Source organism: Procambarus clarkii, chromosome 32, assembly GCF_040958095.1.
Source record: "Procambarus clarkii isolate CNS0578487 chromosome 32, FALCON_Pclarkii_2.0, whole genome shotgun sequence".
Taxonomy (NCBI): Eukaryota; Metazoa; Arthropoda; class Malacostraca; order Decapoda; family Cambaridae; genus Procambarus; species Procambarus clarkii.
This window is the reverse complement of record NC_091181.1, coordinates 6759629-6782471: the sequence shown is the minus strand read 5'-3', so window position 1 is coordinate 6782471 and position 22843 is coordinate 6759629. Positions and strand designations below refer to the sequence as shown.

Sequence of the window (22843 nt, the reverse complement as noted above, 5' to 3'; positions counted from 1 at the left end):
GTCTCTGGTCACTGTTAAGGTGAGCCATGTCTCTGGTCACTGTTAAGATGAGCCATGTCTCTGGTCACTGTTAAGGTAAACCATGTCTCTGGTCACTGTTAAGGTGAGCCATGTCTCTGGTCACTGTTAAGGTGAGCCATGTCTCTGGTCACTGTTAAGGTGAGCCATGTCTCTGGTCACTGTTAAGATGAGCCATGTCTCTGGTCACTGTTAAGATGAGCCATGTCTCTGGTCACTGTTAAGGTGAGCCATGTCTCTGGTCACTGTTAAGGTGAGCCATGTCTCTGGTCACTGTTAAGATGAGCCATGTCTCTGGTCACTGTTAAGGTAAACCATGTCTCTGGTCACTGTTAAGGTGAGACATGTCTCTGGTCACTGTTAAGGTGAGCCATGTCTCTGGTCACTGTTAAGGTGAGCCATGTCTCTGGTCACTGTTAAGGTGAGCCATGTCTCTGGTCACTGTTAAGATGAGCCATGTCTCTGGTCACTGTTAAGATGAGCCATGTCTCTGGTCACTTATGTAGACAATATACGACTCCGTTTGAGCCTTCATGTGTAACTGTATAAATAAGAAGCCATAGTCTCCTCCAGATGTCTAACTACAGACGGACACACTGGACCCCTTCCCTGATATTGGGCATAATGCGCCGCCAACCACTTCTGCATATCCGTGCACCCTCAGTAGTCTGGGAACTTTTCCACCCATTCAACTGTCCTCATTAACAAACACCATGATATTAATTGGATAACCCTAAATTCACCATAGACTTGGTTAACAACTGGTGTGTGAACTTGATTATTGATTTCTGACACAAAATGTTTCAAATGAAGAATAGACTTGTATATATAAATGACTTTAGTTAGGTATAAATCTTCAACCTGTCCTCTTAAAAATAACGTCGCTTTCGGCCGTTTGCCCGTATGGCCGAAAGTGGACGTAATTTGAAAATGAAAAAAAATGAAAATAAATTTGGGATTTTTTTTCAACAACAGTAAGTTAAGGGTCCTCTGATAGGTTAGGTGGGCAGGAAATTCTCATAAAGTTTCAAAACGTTATGAAAAACGTTAATTGAAAGTCTCCTATTCTGACCTTACCGAGTTGGCCGGACTACTCAAACAGAAAACGGAACAGTACGTCACTTTTGTGAGTCGATTTCATTTCAAATTACGTCCAAATTTGGCCATAGTGCGCATACGAGCGAAAAGTGACGTTATTTTTAAGAGGACGGGTTGAATAAGAGCGGCCTCTCAGACCAACAGACCTACTGCAGATTCATTTATTTGTATGTTTCTATGTTTTACTGTAATGAGTTCCCAGGAACCTGGCTCCTCCTTGCTGACAATGGCCAGCTGGATGTTGCCTCCTCGTTGCTGACAATGGCCAGCTGGATGTTGCCTCCTCGTTGCTGACAATGGCCGGCTGGATGTTGCCTCCTCGTTGCTGACAATGGCCAGCTGGATGTTGCCTCCTCCTTGCTGACAATGGCCAGCTGGATGTTGCCTCCTCCTTGCTGACAATGGCCAGCTGGATGTTGCCTCCTCGTTGCTGACAATGGCCAGCTGGATGTTGCCTCCTATTTGCTGACAATGGCCAGCTGGATGTTGCCTCCTCCTTGCTGACAATGGCCAGCTGGATGCTGCCTCCTCCTTGCTGACAATGGCCAGCTGGATGTTGCCTCCTCCTTGCTGACAATGGCCAGCTGGATGTTGCCTCCTCGTTGCTGACAATGGCCGGCTGGATGTTGCCTCCTCGTTGCTGACAATGGCCAGCTGGATGTTGCCTCCTCCTTGCTGACAATGGCCAGCTGGATGTTGCCTCCTCCTTGCTGACAATGGCCAGCTGGATGTTGCCTCCTCGTTGCTGACAATGGCCAGCTGGATGTTGCCTCCTATTTGCTGACAATGGCCAGCTGGATGTTGCCTCCTCCTTGCTGACAATGGCCAGCTGGATGCTGCCTCCTCCTTGCTGACAATGGCCAGCTGGATGTTGCCTCCTCCTTGCTGACAATGGCCAGCTGGATGTTGCCTCCTCCTTGCTGACAATGGCCAGCTGGATGTTGCCTCCTCCTTGCTGACAATGGCCAGCTGGATGTTGCCTCCTCCTTGCTGACAATGGCCAGCTGGATGTTGCCTCCTCCTTGCTGACAATGGCCAGCTGGGTGTTGCCTCCTCCTTGCTGACAATGGCCAGCTGGATGTTGCCTCCTCCTTGCTGACAATGGCCAGCTGGATGTTGCCTCCTCGTTGCTGACAATGGCCAGCTGGGTGTTGCCTCCTCCTTGCTGACAATGGCCAGCTGGATGTTGCCTCCTCCTTGCTGACAATGGCCAGCTGGATGTTGCCTCCTCCTTGCTGACAATGGCCAGCTGGATGTTGCCTCCTCGTTGCTGACAATGGCCAGCTGAATGTTGCCTCCTCCTTGCTGACAATGGCCAGCTGGGTGTTGCCTCCTCCTTGCTGACAATGGCCAGCTGGATGTTGCCTCCTCGTTGCTGACAATGGCCAGCTGGATGTTGCCTCCTCCTTGCTGACAATGGCCAGCTGGGTGTTGCCTCCTCGTTGCTGACAATGGCCAGCTGGATGTTGCCTCCTCCTTGCTGACAATGGCCAGCTGGGTGTTGCCTCCTCGTTGCTGACAATGGCCAGCTGGGTGTTGCCTCCTCGTTGCTGACAATGGCCAGCTGGATGTTGCCTCCTCCTTGCTGACAATGGCCAGCTGGATGTTGCCTCCTCCTTGCTGACAATGGCCAGCTGGGTGTTGCCTCCTCCTTGCTGACAATGGCCAGCTGGATGTTGCAGAACAGTAACGAGATGTTATAGTTTGGATGTCAGAAAGAAGCCAAGTTGGTACATGTAATAAACTGGTGACAGTCCACTAGAGCTGGTGACATACCTTGAACACTGGTGACAGTCCACTAGAGCTGGTGACACACCAAGAACACTGGTGACAGCCCACTAGAGCTGGTGACACACCAAGAACACTGGTGACAGCCCACTAGAGCTGGTGACACACCAAGAACACTGGTGACAGCCCACTAGAGCTGGTGACACACCAAGAACACTGGTGACAGCCCACTAGAGCTGGTGACACACCAAGAACACTGGTGACAGTCCACTAGAGCTGGTGACAGTCCACTAGAGCTGGTGACACACCAAGAACACTGGTGACAGTCCACTAGAGCTGGTGACACTCCATGAACACTGGTGACAGTCCACTAGAGCTGGTGACACACCAAGAACACTGGTGACAGCCCACTAGAGCTGGTGACACACCAAGAACATTGGTGACAGCCCACTAGAGCTGGTGACACACCAAGAACACTGGTGACAGTCCACTAGAGCTGGTGACACACCAAGAACACTGGTGACAGCCCACTAGAGCTGGTGACACACCAAGAACACTGGTGACAGTCCACTAGAGCTGGTGACACACCAAGAACACTGGTGACAGTCCACTAGAGCTGGTGACACACCAAGAACACTGGTGACAGTCCACTAGAGCTGGTGACACACCAAGAACACTGGTGACAGTCCACTAGAGCTGGTGGCACACCAAGAACACTGGTGACAGTTCACTAGAGCTGGTGACACACCAAGAACACTGGTGACAGTCCACTAGAGCTGGTGACACACCAAGAACACTGGTGACAGTCCACTAGAGCTGGTGACACACCAAGAACACTGGTGACAGTCCACTAGAGCTGGTGGCACACCAAGAACACTGGTGACAGTCCACTAGAGCTGGTGGCACACCAAGAACACTGGTGACAGTTCACTAGAGCTGGTGACACACCAAGAACACTGGTGACAGTCCACTAGAGCTGGTGGCACACCAAGAACACTGGTGACAGTCCACTAGAGCTGGTGACACACCAAGAACACTGGTGACAGTCCACTAGAGCTGGTGGCACACCAAGAACACTGGTGACAGTCCACTAGAGCTGGTGGCACACCAAGAACACTGGTGGCAACCAATGTCCTTATTGGATCACCAGCTATAATGACATCCGTCAATTTGCAGACCCATCAAGTCAACACTCCAACCACTCACCAACGCATTCATCCACCAGATCATTCATATCCTTTCACAACAACCTATTCATCCAAAAACCCATCCATTCATCAACCCCATCCATTTATCAACCAATAAATTCATCAATCCACCCACTTATCAACCAATCCATCCATCAACCCCCCATTCACAACTAGATTTATTCACCAATTTATCCATTCAACATTCTATTCAGTCAGCAACCCATTCAACTACTCACCACCTCATCCATTTTCCGACCCATTCATTCATCAACCCATTTATCAACAAACTTATCCATCCATCATCCCTTCCATTCAACACCTCATCCATCACCCCTTCCATTCAACACCTCATCCATCACCCCTTACATTCAACACCTCATCCATCACCCCTTACATTCAACACCTCATCCATCACCCCTTACATTCAACACCTCATCCATCACCCCTTACATTCAACACCTCATCCATCACCCTTTCATTCAACACCTCATCCATCACCCCTTCCATTCAACACCTCATCCATCACCCCTTCCATTCAACACCTCTTCCATTCAACACCTCATCCATCACCCCTTCTATTCAACACCTCATCCATTCACCAACTCATCCATTCATCATCCCATCCATGTACCAGCCCCATACATATTCCATCTCTTACATATACCAATTTATTCATCCATCCACAAATCCGTCAATTACCAAACCCAACTATTCACCAACCGCCCTATCTACCAATCCATCTATCCACTAACCCATGTATTCATGAAACTATCCATTCACCAACCTATTCATTCATCATCCAATCGATGGTCCAATCATATTATCCAATCATATCAAACCCAATCATATTCATTGGTCTACCCAGGATGTACCCCAGAACGGACGGACCCCACTGGACCCCAGGTCGTTATGCAGATGACCCCAGACGACCCAGTAAAGATGGAACAACGACTCCAGTCTGTCCCACCAACATTGGGTAGCCCAGGATGGACCCCAGGACGGACGGACACTAGTGGACCCTAGGTCACTTGTCGACAGAAGAAAGAAGAAAGAAGAGAAAAGAGGGAAGAGGAAGAGATGGTGAGTCCATGTTAAGACATGATGCCTAGTGTCCCTTGCTGGTGACAGCAGCATTACGAGCCAGTAAACAGGTTCTCAACCCGTCCTCTTAAAAATAACGTTGCTTTTCGCTTCCCACCATGGTGGGGAGAGGGATGGGGGGGGGGGGGGGGGGAGAGGGATGGAGGAGGGGGGGAGTGTGATGGGATTTGGGGGGAGGACTGGGGGGGGGGGTGAAATGTTACCCCCCCCCCTGTCCCTCGGGAACTAAACCTGGTTCCCGCCAGACAATAACAGTGACCTGCTACTCTGGCCTCAGTCGGAGGGAATATGGCAGACAGTGTGGTAATGTGAGCAGACCTGGGAAAAGAATCATTCATAACTCATGTCTGGTGGAGACCTGGATTTGCCCTGGAGGTTTTAAGAAGGATAACTCCTCCAGGGTAGGTAAAAATACGTCACTCTTGACCAAGCACATACATTATAATTCTTTGCCTCTACCTATTAACTCAGATGACAGTTTAGTGCAGTTATTGTTATTATCTCTTCTCATCTTGTTGGAGGGAGCTGAGGTGTAGTCACCATATCAGCAAGCGATATGAGGAAAAGCGGAGAGTATAATTTCCACATTCAACAATATAGCACTCGACGTGTACAGTTCTAATCGACCCAGGACGCTACAGCTTCGACACAGAGCAGAGAGCAGACTACGACCGCATCGAGCTACAATGCTCTCGCTCCCCGAGTTCAGACACTCACAATTCCCAATCGAGCCTCCATGCTCTAGCTCCCTAAGTTCAGACACTCGCAATTCCCAATCGAGCAGCCACGCTCTCCCACATAAAGCTCCGCGACTCCGGCCTCACTCAGCTCTCTGCTCTGCTCCAAGCTCCGTCTGAACATTTACGACAATGCCACCAACCGACTACTGTAATCAAGACTACTAAATAAATATGAAAACTCACTAAACAATGTGTATCTAATCTACCCATCAACGTAACATAAACGTACGTTACAGCCCTAGTTTCTTAATCACTCTATAAGAGCCTCGCCTTCTAACTGATAACTTCCTACTCTCATTGGCGGGCGCTGGCTCATTCAATTGCATCATGAGGCTCCCCTCCTTCACTGTTAATGGTTATACCTGCCTACCACAATATTGGGCATACCGCGTCCTTGCTTTCTTTGATGCTTCAGCTGCTATCCTCCATGCATTCTTCATCTTGGTGAGGAATTCTGAAAGGTAATCCTCTCCATAAATAATAGTATATCTGTTAAGCAGACCAGACGCAAAATTACACGAATGTCCAGTGAACAGCAAGAGTGGTTGAGTATTTATTGACTGGTGCACTGCAGTGTTTGTTGCAAATTGAACAAAAGGCAACTGTTCATCTGTTCATCCCTAGTGGCCGGATCATTCTCTGCTAAAATGGCAAGCATATCCTTCACCATTCTATTGGTTCGTTCCACCATGCCGTTCGTTTGGGGATGGTATGCTGTTGTTAGCGCTGTTGTTGTTTCTAAGAGTTTACATACCTCCTGAAATAAAGTACCAATAAAATCCTGTCCCCTGACAGATACTAGAACTTTAGGTGGTCCGAACACCGTATCAAACCTATCTAGAAAATCATCTGCCACTGTTTGGGGGTCTTTCCTAAGAGGGGCTACCAGAGTGGTATACCTGGACCACTCTGGTAGCCCACTAAAACTAGCTCATATCTGTTGCCTGAGTTGTTGCTGTGTAAATCAATTAAAGCAGCCCCCACCCAATCCAAGGGTTCGGCTGTCTCTGAGAACTCCTGGAGTGGGGCTTGTACTTTAGGAGTACCTTTGCGTCCTTGACAGTTCCCGCATGACCTCACATACCTAATTATATGTGATAATTACCCTGGGAAATATAATAATGGCCTAGCCTTTGTGTATGTTTTGTATACTCCCGGGTGACCTGCAATCTTTGACGCATGCGCAAGTTTTAATACTGAAGGCTTTAATGCGTTGGGGATAACTAGCTGAAAAAACGCCCTGTCTTTCTGAGCATTTGCATGGTACAACACGATGGATCCTATATGAAAGGGGTGACGCCAAGGAAAATAAGACTCGCGTCCCAACAAAAAAAGACCACTTCTTTGAGTGTAAATTCATTTAAAGAGGAACTTTATTTTCTCGAAAGGTATTTCCCACCTTCCAGATGTTCAATGATTTCCTTCCATCGCTGTTCCTTGATCTGAAGACCTCTTATTTTATCGCTCTGATGATGTTTGGTGCAATTGGGAGTTGTTTGCAGCACAAATATGGCGTCTATGCTTAGATGGACTAGTGCATCTGCACGCTCCGGGCATCATGTGCTATGGTTCAGGTGAGTCTGACGCACGACCACGGCGTCCTCCTCCTCCTCCTCCCGTCGAGAATAGTCATGCCACTCACCAATACCTTCATTAACATTATGCCATTGGTCATGCCATTCACAAGTACGTTATCTTGCGGGTGCAAAATGGGGAAATCTTTTAAGAACAGTATCAATATTTGACAAATAGTGTTTTCCTAACTCAAACAATGTGGGGTTTATTATTCTACACATATTTCTGATATCTCTCAGGTGTTCACATTCACGTAGATAGTGGTCAAGGCGGTGTCCGTCACTCTCACCACAGATTCTGCAACTTCGCTGATCAACTGTTGTTTCCATTCCATATCTCCAAGGATATTTGTATCCAAGACGGATTCTTCCTATTACTGATTCCCTCCCTCGTCCTCCCAATCGTTATGGCCGAAGAGAAGGAGGACGAGGGAGGGAATCAGTAATAGCAAGAATCCGTCTTGGATACAAATATCCATGGAGATATGGTATGGAAACAACAGTTGATCAGCGAAGTTGCAGAATCTGTGGTGAGAGTGACGGACACCGCCTTGGCCACTATCTACGTGAATGTGAACACCTGAGAGATATCAGAAATATGTTTAGAATAATAAACCCCACATTGTTTGAGTTAGGAAAACTCTATTTGTCAAATATTGATACTGTTCTTAAAAGATTTCCCCATTTTGCACCCGCAAGATAACGTAAGCTTTTAAGGGTTGATAGATGTTAATCTTCTTGTTTGAGGAGCTGTTTACTTGAGACAGTTAAGCAAGTCCCAGCTGTGTCTGGGTACAAGTGACAGGATGAACAACCCAGCGGGTTTTCTTCATATTGGGGAGTGTTGTACATGCTGCTATGGCGGTGTGTCCACTCACAGGATGAGTGGCGCTGCCCAATAAACTCGCCCCTCGGGGCAAAATTTAAAAAAATTAAAAAAATTTAAAGTACATTCATTAACCCTCCCATCCATTAACAATCTCATCCAGTCACCATGCAATCCATTTACCATGCAATCCATTCACCATCCCACCCATTCACAATCCCATCCATTAATCATGTCATCCCTCCACCATGCCGTCCGTTCACTACCCCATCCATTCATCATCTCCTCCATTCACCATCCGATTCATTTACAATTCTATGCATTCACTATCCCATAAATTCAGCATTCCATCCATTCACCATTCCATCAATCCATCACCCCATATATCCACCATCTCGTCCATTCACAATCCCCACCATTCACCATCCCATCCATTTAAAATCCTGTCTATTCACCATTCTATCGATTCTCTATTCCATGCATTAACAATTCTTTCCATTCACCATCCCATCCATTTTCCATTCCATGCATTAACAATTCTGTCCATTCTCCATCCCCCCATTCACATTCCAATCCATGCACTATCTCATTACCATAACTGCACTAGTTATTCACCATCCCATCTATTCAAAATCCCTTTCATTCATCATCATATCCTTTAACCACCCCATCCATTGACTATCCCATCCATTGACTATCCCATCCATTGACTATCCCATCCATTGACTATCCCGTCCATTGACTATCCCGTCCATTGACTATCCCATCCTTTCTCTTCAGCAATAGGCATCCGTGTTAGTAAACACCCACATGGTGAACCTCTGTGGACTTAAAGCGGGTATTTAGCGAGTGTCAAATGCTGTTGACTCTGGATTTTTACTTCGTCTGGGTTGCAACTGCATGCAGCATCACAAAGAATTGGCAGACGGCTTCAACACGGCAACTACAACCTATACAAGATATGGGGAAAGCATCCAGGAGGATGCACAGTATTGATAAGTGTCTAACTGTATGGAACTCCTTATATGTCATAATATGTCCCGAGTCACATTGGTCGTCAAAGTCCCTGAAAGCTAAAAAATGAAATATTGGGGTCTTTTCCAGTGTTTTCTATATCAATTATATACGTGTGTAGGGGCCTAAATATTATGTAACTAATATAAAAAATTATTATGCAAGTATATCAAATTGGTTATAAAAGTGTTAAAAAAGGGATTAACATAAACTTCAAACGTTTATATCAAGAACTTACGAAGTAATATACAGAGAGCCACTTTACTCTACTGATTGGTGTTGGCAAAAGCTAATATCTCATTAGAGAAACACCAATTACGCTGCAACATGCGTCGACAATCCAGTCTTAATACTTGTGCACAACCACTCACCTTGACTAACCTATCATACCACTGCCGGTCCGAAGGAACTTAGGCGAGTTACTTTCTGATACTCTGGAACATTTTATTGGTTGATAGTTGAGAGGCGAGACCAAAGAGCCAAAGCTCAACCCTCGCAAGCACAACTAGTTGAGTTCAACTAAGTAGGCGAGTACACACACACCAACACACACACACACGTGCACACGTGTATGTAGCGTGCAAACCCACACTCCTTGTGATTGACAACGTGGAAACAGAGGAAATGTTTACAATAAATAACAATAGGACAAAGGGGACACTGATGGAATTTTAAGACTCAGATGTGTCATAGAGATGCTAGAAAGATTTATTTTAGCATAAGTTAGTGAGTAAATTGAAAGACATTTATGAACTTAATTCATAACTTTAAAAGAAGGTATGATAGGGAAATAGGCCAGGAGACATTGCATTAGACAACCAACGGCTAGAAAAGAGGGTCCAAGAGCTGGAGCTCGAACCTGCAGGCACAAATAGGTGAGCACTCACACTCACCACGAGCATAACTCTCATCCTGTAACTACTCTTAGGTAATTTCTCAAATGCATGCACATATGTTTGAGAGACACACACAGGAGGAGGAGGAAGAAATTAGAGGACAACCAGTACAAGATATGATGAACCTTGTCAAGTAGAAATGCAAGGAGGCCGAATAGAGATTTAAACCAACAGTAAAAGAAAAAAAAAGTAGGAGGGAATATAATAACTCATGGTTTAATAAACAGAGTAAGGAAGCAAAAAATAGAAGCAGGAGGAAGTGGAGGAAATGCAGAAGACAAAGGACAGAGGACAACAGGATTAGATGTAACAGAGCTAGGAACGATTACATTAACATAAGAAGAACATCGGAAAGAAATTATGGGAAAGATATTGCGATCAAAGTGAAAAATCAACCTAAATTACTACACAGTCATATAAGAAGAAAAATTTCAGTGAACGACCAAGTGACAAGACTAAGGAAAGCAGAAGGGGCAAATACAGAAAGTGACAAGGAAATCTGCAGACTGAATGCCAGTTTCCATGGAGTTTTCACAACCAAGCCAGCTCAGTTCCCATTGTTAGAAGAGAGTACCCTTGATGAAAGACTATGAGATACAGAGGTGACAGCAGGGAAAGTAATGAAACAGTTGACAACACCAGATGCAACTAAAGCACTTAGTCCAGACAAAGTATCACCGTGGATACTAAAAGAGGTAGCGCAGGCCCTAAGCGGGCCTCTGGCAAGGATCTTTAATGAGTCACCTATGTCGGGAGAATTGCCCAATTGCTGCAAGAAGGCAAATGACGTACCGATTTTCAAGAAAGGGGATAGGAAGGAGGCACTTAACTATAGACCTGTATCACTGACAAGCATTTACCTGCAAAATACTTGAAAGAATAATTAGGCTAAGACTTGTTGAACACCTAGAGAACATTAGGTTTGTTACATCAACATGGGTTCTGGAAAAGGAAATCATGCCTTACAAACCTTTTGGAATTCAATGATAAAATATCGAGGATAAGGCTGGACGGAGAAGGATGAGCAGACTGCATACTGCCAAAAGCCTATGAGACAGAACTGCACATGCCACTGCTATTCAAACTTAAGCGACAGGCGGGAGTCAGCGAAAAGGCCCTAATATAGGTAAGGAACTACCTAACATGAAGGAGCCAGAGAGTAATGGTAAGGGGCGAGAAGTTAGACTGGCGAACAGTAACGAGTGGAGTACCTTAACGATCTGTGCTGGGACCAATTATATTTCTAATATACGTAAATGATGATGAGTCCTTCATTCACTCACTAAACACCAAGGCTGGGAACATTAGTGAAATACCATCTATTGTATACAAAAGTGTCTCCCATGCCCTTGCGTCACACAGAGCTTTGATGTTCAACAAATCTCGCGAGTGTCATACCTTCCCTGATATCCTCAAAAAAGCAGGAGTAACGCCATTTCATAAAGAAGACAATCCGGCAGATATAAACAATTGCAGACCAATATCAAATCTACCTATATTATAAAAAATATTTGAAAAAATTATTTACAAACAGCTCTACCCCTATCTCGTAAAATTTAACATACTAAGTCCCTGTCAGTTTGGCTTCCGTTCCCAAAAGAGACCAATGATGCAATTATTAGTCTGCTTGACTTAATCTACTCAGCCCTTGACAAAAATCAGTTTCCGTTTGGACTCTTCATTGACCTGAGAAAGGCCTTTGATACTGTTAACCATAACCACCTCTTACTTAAACTCCGCAATTATGAAATCCGAGGCCTTGCCCTAAACTATATCTGATCCTATCTTAGTGACAGACAAAAATATGTAGCCATCAATGATATAACTTCTCCCACACTACCATTAACCGTAGGGGTGCCACAGGACAGCATCTTAGGACTCTCCTATTTCTTATATACATCAATGATCTGCCTAATGTCTTTAACATTCTTACTCCTATTTTATTTGTTGACGATACTACCTTCATCTACTCAGACCCCGACCCACACACACTAAATAATGTTGTAAAAAACGAACTAAAAAAAAGTTCACTTATGGATATCAACCAACAAACTCACACTAAACATAGAAACGTCCTACTACATCTTATTTGGAAGCAAATCAACAAATGCAATTAAACTTCAGATAGACAATGTTAACATCAGCAGTAAAAATGATGGAAAGTTCCTTGGCCTATACATAGACAAGAGACTCACCTTCAGCACCCACATACAACACATGACCAAGAAAGTCTCAAAAACGGTTGTTATACTCTCTAAAATCCGATATTATGTTCCAAACTCAACCTTGTTGAGTTTGGGACATTAGTCTTTTTATGTTCAAGTCAAGTCATTTTTAAGTCAAGTCTTTTTTATATATCTACCACATACATGCCTCACCTGTGACAGGAAAAAACATGCTTTGTTTGAAAAAACAGCGCAATCTGTTGGACATAAGAGCAACACACGCTGGAATCTCCGAAAGTTTTTCAGAAAATATATGATGAGATGAGGAACTTCCTAATGGGAATAGCATGGGAAACAGAACTCAGAGAAAAAAGTGTACAGGATATGATAGATTATGTCAATCAGAAGTGTCAGGAGGCTACAGACAGGTTCATCACAGTCCAAAAGGAGAAAAATGAAAAGCAACAGAAGAATCTGTGGTTCAACCAGGAATGTGCAGCAGCGAAGCAATTGAGTAAAAGAACATGGCGAAACTACAGGAACAACAGAATGCCAGAGAGCAGGGAGAAATACCAGAGGGCCAGAAATGAGTACATCAGAGTGAGGAGAGCAGCAGAGAGGCAGCATGAAAATGACATCGCGAGTAAAGCTAAGACCCAACCAAAACTGCTCCACAGTCACATCAGGAGGAAAACAGCAGTGAAGGAACAAGTGATGAAACTGAGAAAAGGGGAGAACAGATACACAGAGAACGATAAAGAGGTGTGTGAAGAACTCAACAAGAGATTCCAGGAGGTCTTCACAATAGAATAAGGAGAGGTCCCTGCACTAAACGAGAAGGCAAACTGAACAACCTTGGAGAAAATTTACCTAACCAGTGATGAGGTCAAAAGGAATCTGTTGGAGCTGAATGTATCAAAGGCTGTTGGGCCTGACAGAATCTCACCGTGGATTCTAAAAGAAGGTGCAGAAGGACTAAGTGTGTCACTCTCTGTGGTGTATAACAGGTCACTGGAAACGGGAGACTTTCCGGAAAGCTGGAAGACAGCTAAGGTAGTCCCAATTTACAAAAAGGGTGACAGGCAAGAGGCACTGAATTACAGGCCAGTTTCCCTAACTTGTATACCATGCAAGGTGATAGAAAAGATTGTGAAGTAAAGGCTCGTAGAGCATCTGGAGGGAAAGAGCTTTGTAACACACCACCAGCATGAGTTCAGAGATGGTAAATCGTGCCTCACAGGCCTAATAGAAATCTATGACCAAGCAACACAAATTTGGCAGGAAAGAGAAGGGTGGGCAGACTGCATTTTCTTGGACTGTCAGAAAGCCTTTGACACAGTACCTCACAAAAGGCTATTACAAAAGTTGGAGCAGCAGGCAGAAGTAAAAGGTAAGGTACTCCAGTGGATAAGGAAGTATCTAAACAATTGGAAACAGCGAATAACGGTGAGGGGGGAGGCATCAGAGTGGCGAGATATCACCAGTGGAGTCCCACAGGGCTCTGTACTCGGACCCATCCTGTTTCTAGTATATGTAAACGACCTTCCAGAGGGTATATACTCATTCCTCTCAATGTTTGCTGACGATGCAAAAATTATGAGAAGAATCAAAACAGATGAAGATAGACAGAGACTACAGGACGACCTGGACAAACTGGAGGAATGGTTTAGGAAATGGCTGCTAAAGTTCAACTCAGGAAAGTGTAAAGTAATGAAATTAGGCGAAGAGAGCAGAAGGCTGAATCACAAGGTACCATCTGGGAGGTGAAATCCTAGAAGAGTCAACTAGAGACAAAGATCTGGGGGTCGATATCACACCGAACCTGTCTCCAGAGGGCCACATCAAAAGGATATCATCAGCTGCATATGCAAGACTGGCCAATATAAGAACTGCCTTTAGAAACTTGTGTAAGGAATCGTTCAGAACCCTGTATACCACTTATGTAAGACCAATCCTGGAGTATGCAGCTCTAGCCTGGAGTCCATACCTAGTTAAACACAAGACGAAGTTAGAGAAGATTCAGCGGTATGCAACCAGACTCGTCCCAGAACTGAGAGGAATGAGTTACGAGGAAAGGCTAAGGGAGCTGAACCTCACAACCCTGGAAAAGAGAAGAGTAAGGGGAGACATGATAACCACCTACAAAATTTTCAGGGGAATTGACAGGGTGGACAAAGACAAACTCTTCAGCACGGGTGTAACACGAACAAGGGGACACAGTGGAAACTTAGTACCCAAATGAGCCACAGAGACGTTAGAAAGAATTTTTTAAGTGTCAGAGTAGTTAATAAATGGAACGCATTAAGTAGTGTTGTGGTGGAGGCTGACTCCATACACAGTTTCAAATGTAGATATGATAGAGCCCAGTAGGCTCAGGAATCTGTACACCAGTTGATTGACAGTTGAGAGGCGGAACCAAAGAGCCAAAACTTAACCCCCTGCAAACACAAGTAGGTGAGTACCGATTGCTTTGAAATTTTTACACAAAGTTGCATTCGAATAGTCGCGTCTTTTTGTAGGCCTACTATATAGATGTCACACTTGTGATAGGTAAAAACATGCGTTGTTGAAAAACAGCGCCATCTGTTGCACATAATATCAACATATACACAATACTAAATATGTCATGAATTCCATATCAATGTTTCCGATTGTATTGATAAATTTGATTTTCATAGGTTTCGATTTATTTTTGTTTTTATTTAGTTCTTTTGTGTGACATTGTTGGAATTATTGGGTGTGGGGCATGGTGGGAAGGAAGAGGGGATGGTGGAGTGGGGAATGGTTGGGAGGCCGAGGAGATGGGTGAGGGGGGAAATGGTGGGGAGGACTGGGGGACAGGGAAGGTTGCTGTGGCTCAGTAACGCACATGCATTGGCGAGCCACAGCAGTGCGTGGCCGGGTACTGCTAGTAAATAGATATATAAAAAGGGATATATTAAAAGTGTCGCTTTCGAACAGGACACAGGACACTCAAAACGCACACACAATGCAGAATCCGTCAATCCCTGTGTTTCCACACCGATCAGTACCTTGAAGCCGCCTCCTCACTAGAAGTCATTCATGTTGACCACACTCGTTAGCCAGGGCAAGAAACTGGAGCCATTTGTCACTGTCACACCAACCCCCATTAGATGGTGTTGTCTAAGTAGCGTCCAATTCCAGGGGAGTTCGAGTGCAGACTCCTAGATGGGGCAGGAACTACCAGGGCACATTCGGACGGTAGTGATGAGTCCGTAACATCCCAGAACTAAGAGACATGAGTTACGAGGAAAGGCCGCGTGAGATGCACCTCACGACACTTGAAGACAGAAGAGTAAGGGGGAGACATGAACTCTACCTAACAAATTCTCAGAGGAATTGACAGAGTAGATAAGGATAAACTTGTTAACACGGGTGGTACGCGAACAAGTGGGACATAGGTGGAGACTGAGTACCCAAATGAGCTTCAGCGACTTCAGAAAGAACTTTTTTAGTGTCAGAGTAGTTAACAAGAGGAATGCAATAGGCAGTGATGTGGTGGAGGCTGACGCCATACACAGTTTAAAATGTAGATATGATAGAGCCCAGTAGGCTTAGGAATCTGTACATCAGTTGATTGACGGTTGAGAGGCGGGACCAAAGAGCCAGAGCTCAACCCCCGCAAACACAACTAGGTGAGTACACACACACACATAAAAGACTATAAAAACTATTATCTGTGTATAGCTAAAAGGGCTAAAATTTGGTTTAGAAAATCAACATTTTAAGAACCTTTGATTTTTTGTATATCATAAATTATAGTGAGACCTTTCTACAGCCTACTACCTTTCTACAATCAGATAATAGAGGCAGATATATAACAGTATTTGGCGCCCTCCGTCACCAGTGACTGAGACTTGCTGAGCACTGAGAGGTACCGTGCTTCATGAGCCTCTAGCTGCCAGTCGTAATGGGGAACTAGTGAGTATAGTGTGACCTGTTTCCTTCTCCATGGATGACAGAGAATTGAAAACTGTTTGTTATAGTTCAGCTTGGACTCAAATATGAGTTATATACATGTATTTGTTTACTGGACGGTATAATGCAGTTTGAACGGAGTTTACACTGGTGACAGAAACGTAGTTGCTTATATATTCGATTTAGTTCTGGGTGGTATAGTGCAGCTGGAAGTCATATATACGGGTCACAGAAGAGACTTGCAAACTAAGCGATTCATTACTGCTAAGACTTGTCACAACGGGTGACAGAGACGTGTACTTCTGCTCGGGTGACAGATGAAACTTACCTGTCTAATTGTACAGTTTGTACCATTCTCCACGGGTGACATACTAGACTTAATTCAACACTGGGTAGTGTAGTGCATCTTGGACACATCTCAAATGGTAATATAGACTTGGGTATGGCGTCGGGGCTTACAGGACAGTATTGAATATTGCCCTTGGAAGACAGATGACATATAGTGAGCGGTATAGTGCAGCTTGGACCCTTAACCAGGTACAATAGTGAATTGTGTTCTGGAACGAAACTATTCAGTACTACAACTTACTCAGTAGTTCTGTTCTCTCTTTGTTCCATGATGCTTCCAAAGCTTTTGACAAATCTGAACACATTACATTTTTTCAAAGAACTGCTTAACAGAAAAGTATGTCCTGTCATTGCTAGATTTCTATATTTTTCTTATTCATGCAATGTCGCTGTGAAAAGGAGTAATGTCCACTCTGAAGATTTCTCACTAAAATGGAGTCAAACAAGGTACAGTTTTCAGTCTTATACTATTTGCTCTCTATCTTCATCCATTGTTGAAGGAATTAAAATCCCGTCGAGCTGGCTGACGCAGAGGCACAACTAAGGTCAATGTTTTCTGTTACGCTGATGATCTAGTTCTGCTCACACCGACATAAGATTCTTTGAAAATGTTGATAGGAATATGTGAGAGCTATAATGCAGAATACAACCTTATTTTCAATCCAGCCAAATGTGAGGGATCTAGATCCCTCAGCTAGTTTTCCTTGTTTCTAGATTAGGCTAGTCACTCTAGAAACTGAAGCTTTCAAAATAACATATGCTTGTTGGGTGTTGAATGAAAGCTTATGTTATGGACTATCATTTGGGAGTAGTTAGAGGTCTGTGATTGCTCTGTAGAGAGAATTACAGAAATTTTCCTGTTTCTGTGAAATAGGACGAGGAGGTACTTGACTAAAACCGTTAGAGGTGGGGGGAGAGTGGAGTGAACGTTGCCTTTCCCCCCACATGGGAGACATCGCGCCTTTTGTTTAGGCCTCCCCCTCCTTGTGACGTCACAGGACGCCCGAGGGTGACGGAGGCATATGATTGGTTTAGGCACGAGGAGCCGTGCCGGCTTCGAGCTGATTGGTCAAGACAAAGTAGGGAGGAGGTATGGGTATTTGAGTTTCCCTGCCCGCCAGGGAGTGAGTTTAAATTGGGCGGCCAAGGGAGGATGAAGTGTTTGGTGGAGGTGGCACGCCGGCCACCTCCACCCCACGTTAATAGCTTCTCTCGTCCAAATTACTCATCGAATATGGCACTCCTGCCATCAGGGGTTGTGTCAAGGCCCAATTGGGTGAATTAGGGCCAAGGATTTACGGAAGGAATAGTAAAAAGCTAAAGAGACAGTTGACAGTGTCCACCAATGAGGCAGCTGGCAGAGCCTCATGGTGTAACAGGTGGGTCGAGTATCCTATCTAGTGGCAATGGACAATTGGTGTTGGGCAGTGTAAGTGAGTGTGATATTACAGGCCCATGTTGGACTTTGCATTCCGCCAGGCTGCATCAGTGTGGGGACGCCGCCGGCCATTGTCACCCCAGTGTAGAGCAAGGCGGGCTCTGGCTTGCTGGAGTTGTGGGCGATTCCTAAACCACGTGTGTATGCCCGGGGGGCCACCCCGGCCACCCACCGCATGGTCCGGCCACATGGCCCGGCCACCCCACCCGCCTGCTCACGCGCCGGCCACCCACCCAGGCCACCCGCGCGGCCAAACCCCACCCCCCCCTCTCAGCTCGGGAGGGGCGCTGTGGGCCACGCGGTGGCCACATGCCTTGGCCACTTTCCCGGGACAGCCTAGGGCCACATTTTGTCGACGCATGAGGAGCAAGCAAGCTAAGTGTTGTCAGCTAGTGTGGTAGTAACTTGGGAAATGAGGAAAAAATAAGGGAAAGAGGGCAGTAGAAATGATAGGACTATTATCATTGTGTACAGTGTGATGCATACCGGTGGAAATTCATGGTAGGAGTTGTCTCAGAGCCTCGCCAGGCTAGGGAAGCAGCTGAGTGACAGCTGTCCGTAGGGTCCAGGTGATTGATAGGGCGATACCTGGAGATGGATATTATATACGGGACCACACTGTAGTATCATAATGTATATATATAGTAGACTGACTAGAGTATGTAACCGGTCAGTGTAGAGATTTACCATATAAGTGATCCAGCCTGTCGATTCTATATAATCGTTCAGACTGGATTAATGCCATAGAGTTCCGTAAAATTATAATCATTAGAGGTAAGCAGGCCCGGTTGCAGGGATGTCAATGGGGGGCCCTTGAGGTCTGTGTAGTTAGTTACATTTACTTGATGATATAATTTTCATTGATTATGTGAATGCCATTTCTATGTGTTCATTTGCATGTTTATGTACTGTGTTGTGTGGTAAGTCAATAGATGTGATTGCTGACTGATTGCCTAATGATCTCATTAGCATGTGGGGTATGCTGACGGCATCATTATGTTGCAGGTTTGTGCAGTATTGATGGGTTAATTGCCTTGCTGAGGTAAGTGTGTGGGTTCACAGTAGTCCTTTGCAACGGGTGCAAGATAAAGAGGGGGGGCAGTAATATTCGTATACTCTTGTGTGTTGCACAACCGTGTGTCATTATTGTGTGGACACAGTAATTAGCGAGCTGCAGTAGCCACAACCATATGTGGGCAGTGCTTTTATGATGTTGCATGCCATTGTAGTGTGACCTATGTAACGCTTGGGTTACTTTGTTTCTTTAAGTTGTGTTGAGGACTTAAGGATTCAGTGAGTTAATTAAGTAAGGGGTAATTAACTGGATAAGGGGTGCACACTTAGTATTGTGGAGTGAGTGAAGGCTGTTATGAGAGAAAACAGTGTTGAGCTTGAGTGAGATACGTCTCAATTAATTAATTGCAATTAATTGTCCGTGTGACAACTAATTGACCACTCTAGCTAATTATGTAATTAGCCTTCTCATCATGAATTCACGTAGTGGGAGAGGATCTGTCAGTATTTCTGTTAACGTAATATGCTCGAAACTAATTACCTTTCTGGGGTATAGCAATTAGTGGCTCAGGTTAATTAGTGGAGTAATTAACATTGGAGAGCTCCGATGACTCGGTAAAGCGAGGTCATGGAGCTAGCATAAATCGTTGTATTAATCATATCTTTCTGAGGACAGTGGATTAGTGGCACATCTTGTTAATTAGGGTAATTAACTCCTTTCTGTGAATTCACAGTGTTTGATGAGACCTGCTTAGGCAGTGCGGAGTGAGACGTATTTATGGAGGATTAATTATCGGTCCTGGTGACAGTTAATTAATGGCTCAGAATTAATTAGGGAATTAATTAGGGTAATTAACACTCACTAGTAATTTATTGACACAGACTGTTGAGAAGCTACCAAGTTAGGGTAGGCTTAGTTAACGTAACTCAATGGGGATGTAATTAGTGGTCCGTTTGACCTTAATTGAGAATTACTCACTGAATACTTGCTAGGAGTCAAGTGTGATGTAATATAAGTTTGAGTTATTGTTAACAAGAGAGAGACAAGTGTTAAAGATTAACGTAGAGTATCATCATGTTGTTGTCTAGTGTGAGACAATTGTTTGTGATTACCGTAGTACTTTGTTGCTGACTGCTGCGATCAGTCAATTAACGTAATTAATCACTTAAGGCAATTTCTTTTGGTTGTCGTCTGGTGACGAGAGTAGAGTAATCTAGGGATTTGTGGAGCTGTGTCCCAGAATCCCGCCTGGTCTGTCTTTGTTACTGTTTACAACAGTGCAACTTCTTGTAGGGAGTTGCAAAGAGTGTTCACACTGGGTTGTCATAGGGGGGGGGGGTCATTGTTGGACTACCCTCCTAGTTACGTGGGTCTCTCCTGGGGGCGGGAGGACCCCTAAGTTTGTGATTATAGTAGCTGTCAGGGAAACCGAGACACTATTGATTGCCTGCTTGTGTCTTTGTCTTCAGTGGATATCCTTCATTTGTTCAGTTAGTTCATGTTGTCAGCCCAAAGTGTCAGCAAGATGGAGCCTGCTGTCACTTCTCGAGGGGCTGTTGAATAGCTGTGTTGCAAATGCCACTTGATGGACAATAACGTAACCATTCGCTGTGGTGTATCTTAGTCTGTGATATTTTTCTTTGATTTGCAATATTGCGTCATCAGTGGGCACACCTGTGTTCAGGTTAGTTCAGTATGCAGCCTCACAGCAAGGGTTGCTATTTAGCTGTTTGTTATCGTGCCACTGGATTGACATTAACGTAATGTAAACTCGGTAATGTAGTAGTTAGTCTCTTGTTATTAATAAATTGTTATGTTATAGAAAACAGTCTTTGATGTCAACCCTTCAACCATATTATTCCACCATATTTCTGCATATTATTAAATGTTGATATGATCTTGATAAGGCGGCTGTTCTTGGGAATTCGAATTCCAATTCATAGCGCCACATCAAATATAAATATTTGATTGTGAGAACCTGTTGGTTACCCTTTATTAGTTTTAACGTCCTGTTTAACTAGGAGGAGCCAGCGGCCTATTGTGGACAGGTTTTCACCCCTGGTGGTGGAGGCCTGGCGGTTTGCTCCCGCTTTTCCTTTTTCTATTGGACTCATGCTTAACTGCCGTGAGCAGACTTTAAACTTGTAGTCCACCTCCTAAGGGAGGTAGGCGTAGAGAAAAATCTCACACCAAATGTGTCCGTTTCATATTGATCCGAAATTAAAGTTACTGTGCAGAGAGATTTCTGAAAGGTTTTTTGAAAAGCATCTGGGTCATATCCTCTCCTCAAAGGGGCAACGTTAATTTTTCTTATGCAATTAGAGACCTAAAATTAAGAATGTCATTATGAGTGAATTCGATCAACTTGAAACACGGTCGAATTTTACAGTCAATGTCTGAGACCGCATGACTGTGATCTATGCCTGCATGACTTTGAACTATGCCCGCATGACTATGAACTATGCCCGCATGACTGTGATCTATGTCCGCATGACTGTGATCTATGTCCGCATGACTGTGATCTATGCCCGCATGACTGTGATCTATGTCCGCATGACTGTGATCTATGTCCGCATGACTGTGATCTATGCCCGCATGATTGTGATATATGCCCGCATGACTGTGATCTATGTCCGCATGACTGTGATCTATGTCCGCATGACTGTGATAAATGCCCGCATGATTGTGATATATGCCCGCATGACTGTGATCTATGTCCGCATGACTGTGATCTATGTCCGCATGACTGTGATATATGCCCGCATGACTGTGATCTATGTCCGCATGACTGTGATCTATGTCCGCATGACTGTGAACTATGCCACCTTCAAAGTGTTGATTTTGGTAACCTTAATTGCGAATGGAGAAAATGTTCAAGACGAATCTTGGGTGTTCATCCATGCACTCATTGCAATCTCATATCGGGCCTTATGTCCACATCCACACTTGAAGAAATTGTTTACAAAGGAATGGTATCCTTATGTCTGAAGGGAATCGCACATCCAGCAAACTCAATCAGTTCCTTTTTATTTATTATATTCACTGGCCGCTCCAACTATCCCAGAAGAACAAACTTAGTTGTCAGGTAATACAGCTTAAGAATGAGTGATACATATATATCATGGTACAGCAGGTATACAGCATACAATAAAACAACTTGTCAGCAGAGAAAGCAGTGAGACCCCCAGCTGGATAATTGTAATTTTGAAGGAACTGCTGCGACAAAGAGACGCCTTACTGCCAGGAATGTTGAGTTCTATGGAAGTCAGATCTATGTTGAATGAACTGTGTTGGGAGTGATTTTGATCCAGGTTTGCCTTAGAATCATATACATGGAGACTGCTGAGGGTGTAAATTCTTTTTTGTATAAAGCCATTGAATGATTAGTTTAAATTAATCTTTTAAACTTTATTCTCATTGTCAGACATTCATGTTATTGTTTTAACTCTTTCTTTAAGATAAATAGTTCACTGTAAACATATGTAAACTAACCAACTATATAAATGTACTAAACAGACATTCATTTACAATATTTTTTTAATGTATTGTTTGTAAGTACATCTTGACCCTTCATCACGGCCGACAGAGACAACCCTGTATCCTGTTTGGTTAGGTGCAGCTTGGACCCTCTACCGTGACAGACAGACTTACATGTATTCTGTTTGGTTAGGTGCAGCTTGGACCCTCTACCGTGACAGACAGACTTACATGTATTCTGTTTAGTTAGGTGCAGCTTGGACCCTCTACCGTGAC

The 22843-nt window shown here is 44.4% G+C and overlaps 1 long non-coding RNA gene across 1 annotated transcript in view; it reads left to right on the top strand.

The window, feature by feature from the left end:
* Positions 1-5161, top strand: part of LOC138370398 (uncharacterized) — a 45376-nt gene extending 40215 nt beyond the window's left edge. The window contains exon 3 of the long non-coding RNA XR_011230125.1: positions 4900-5161. This is a non-coding gene — a long non-coding RNA (uncharacterized lncRNA). The remainder of the gene's footprint in view (positions 1-4899) is intronic.
* Positions 5162-22843: the final 17682 nt, after the last annotated feature.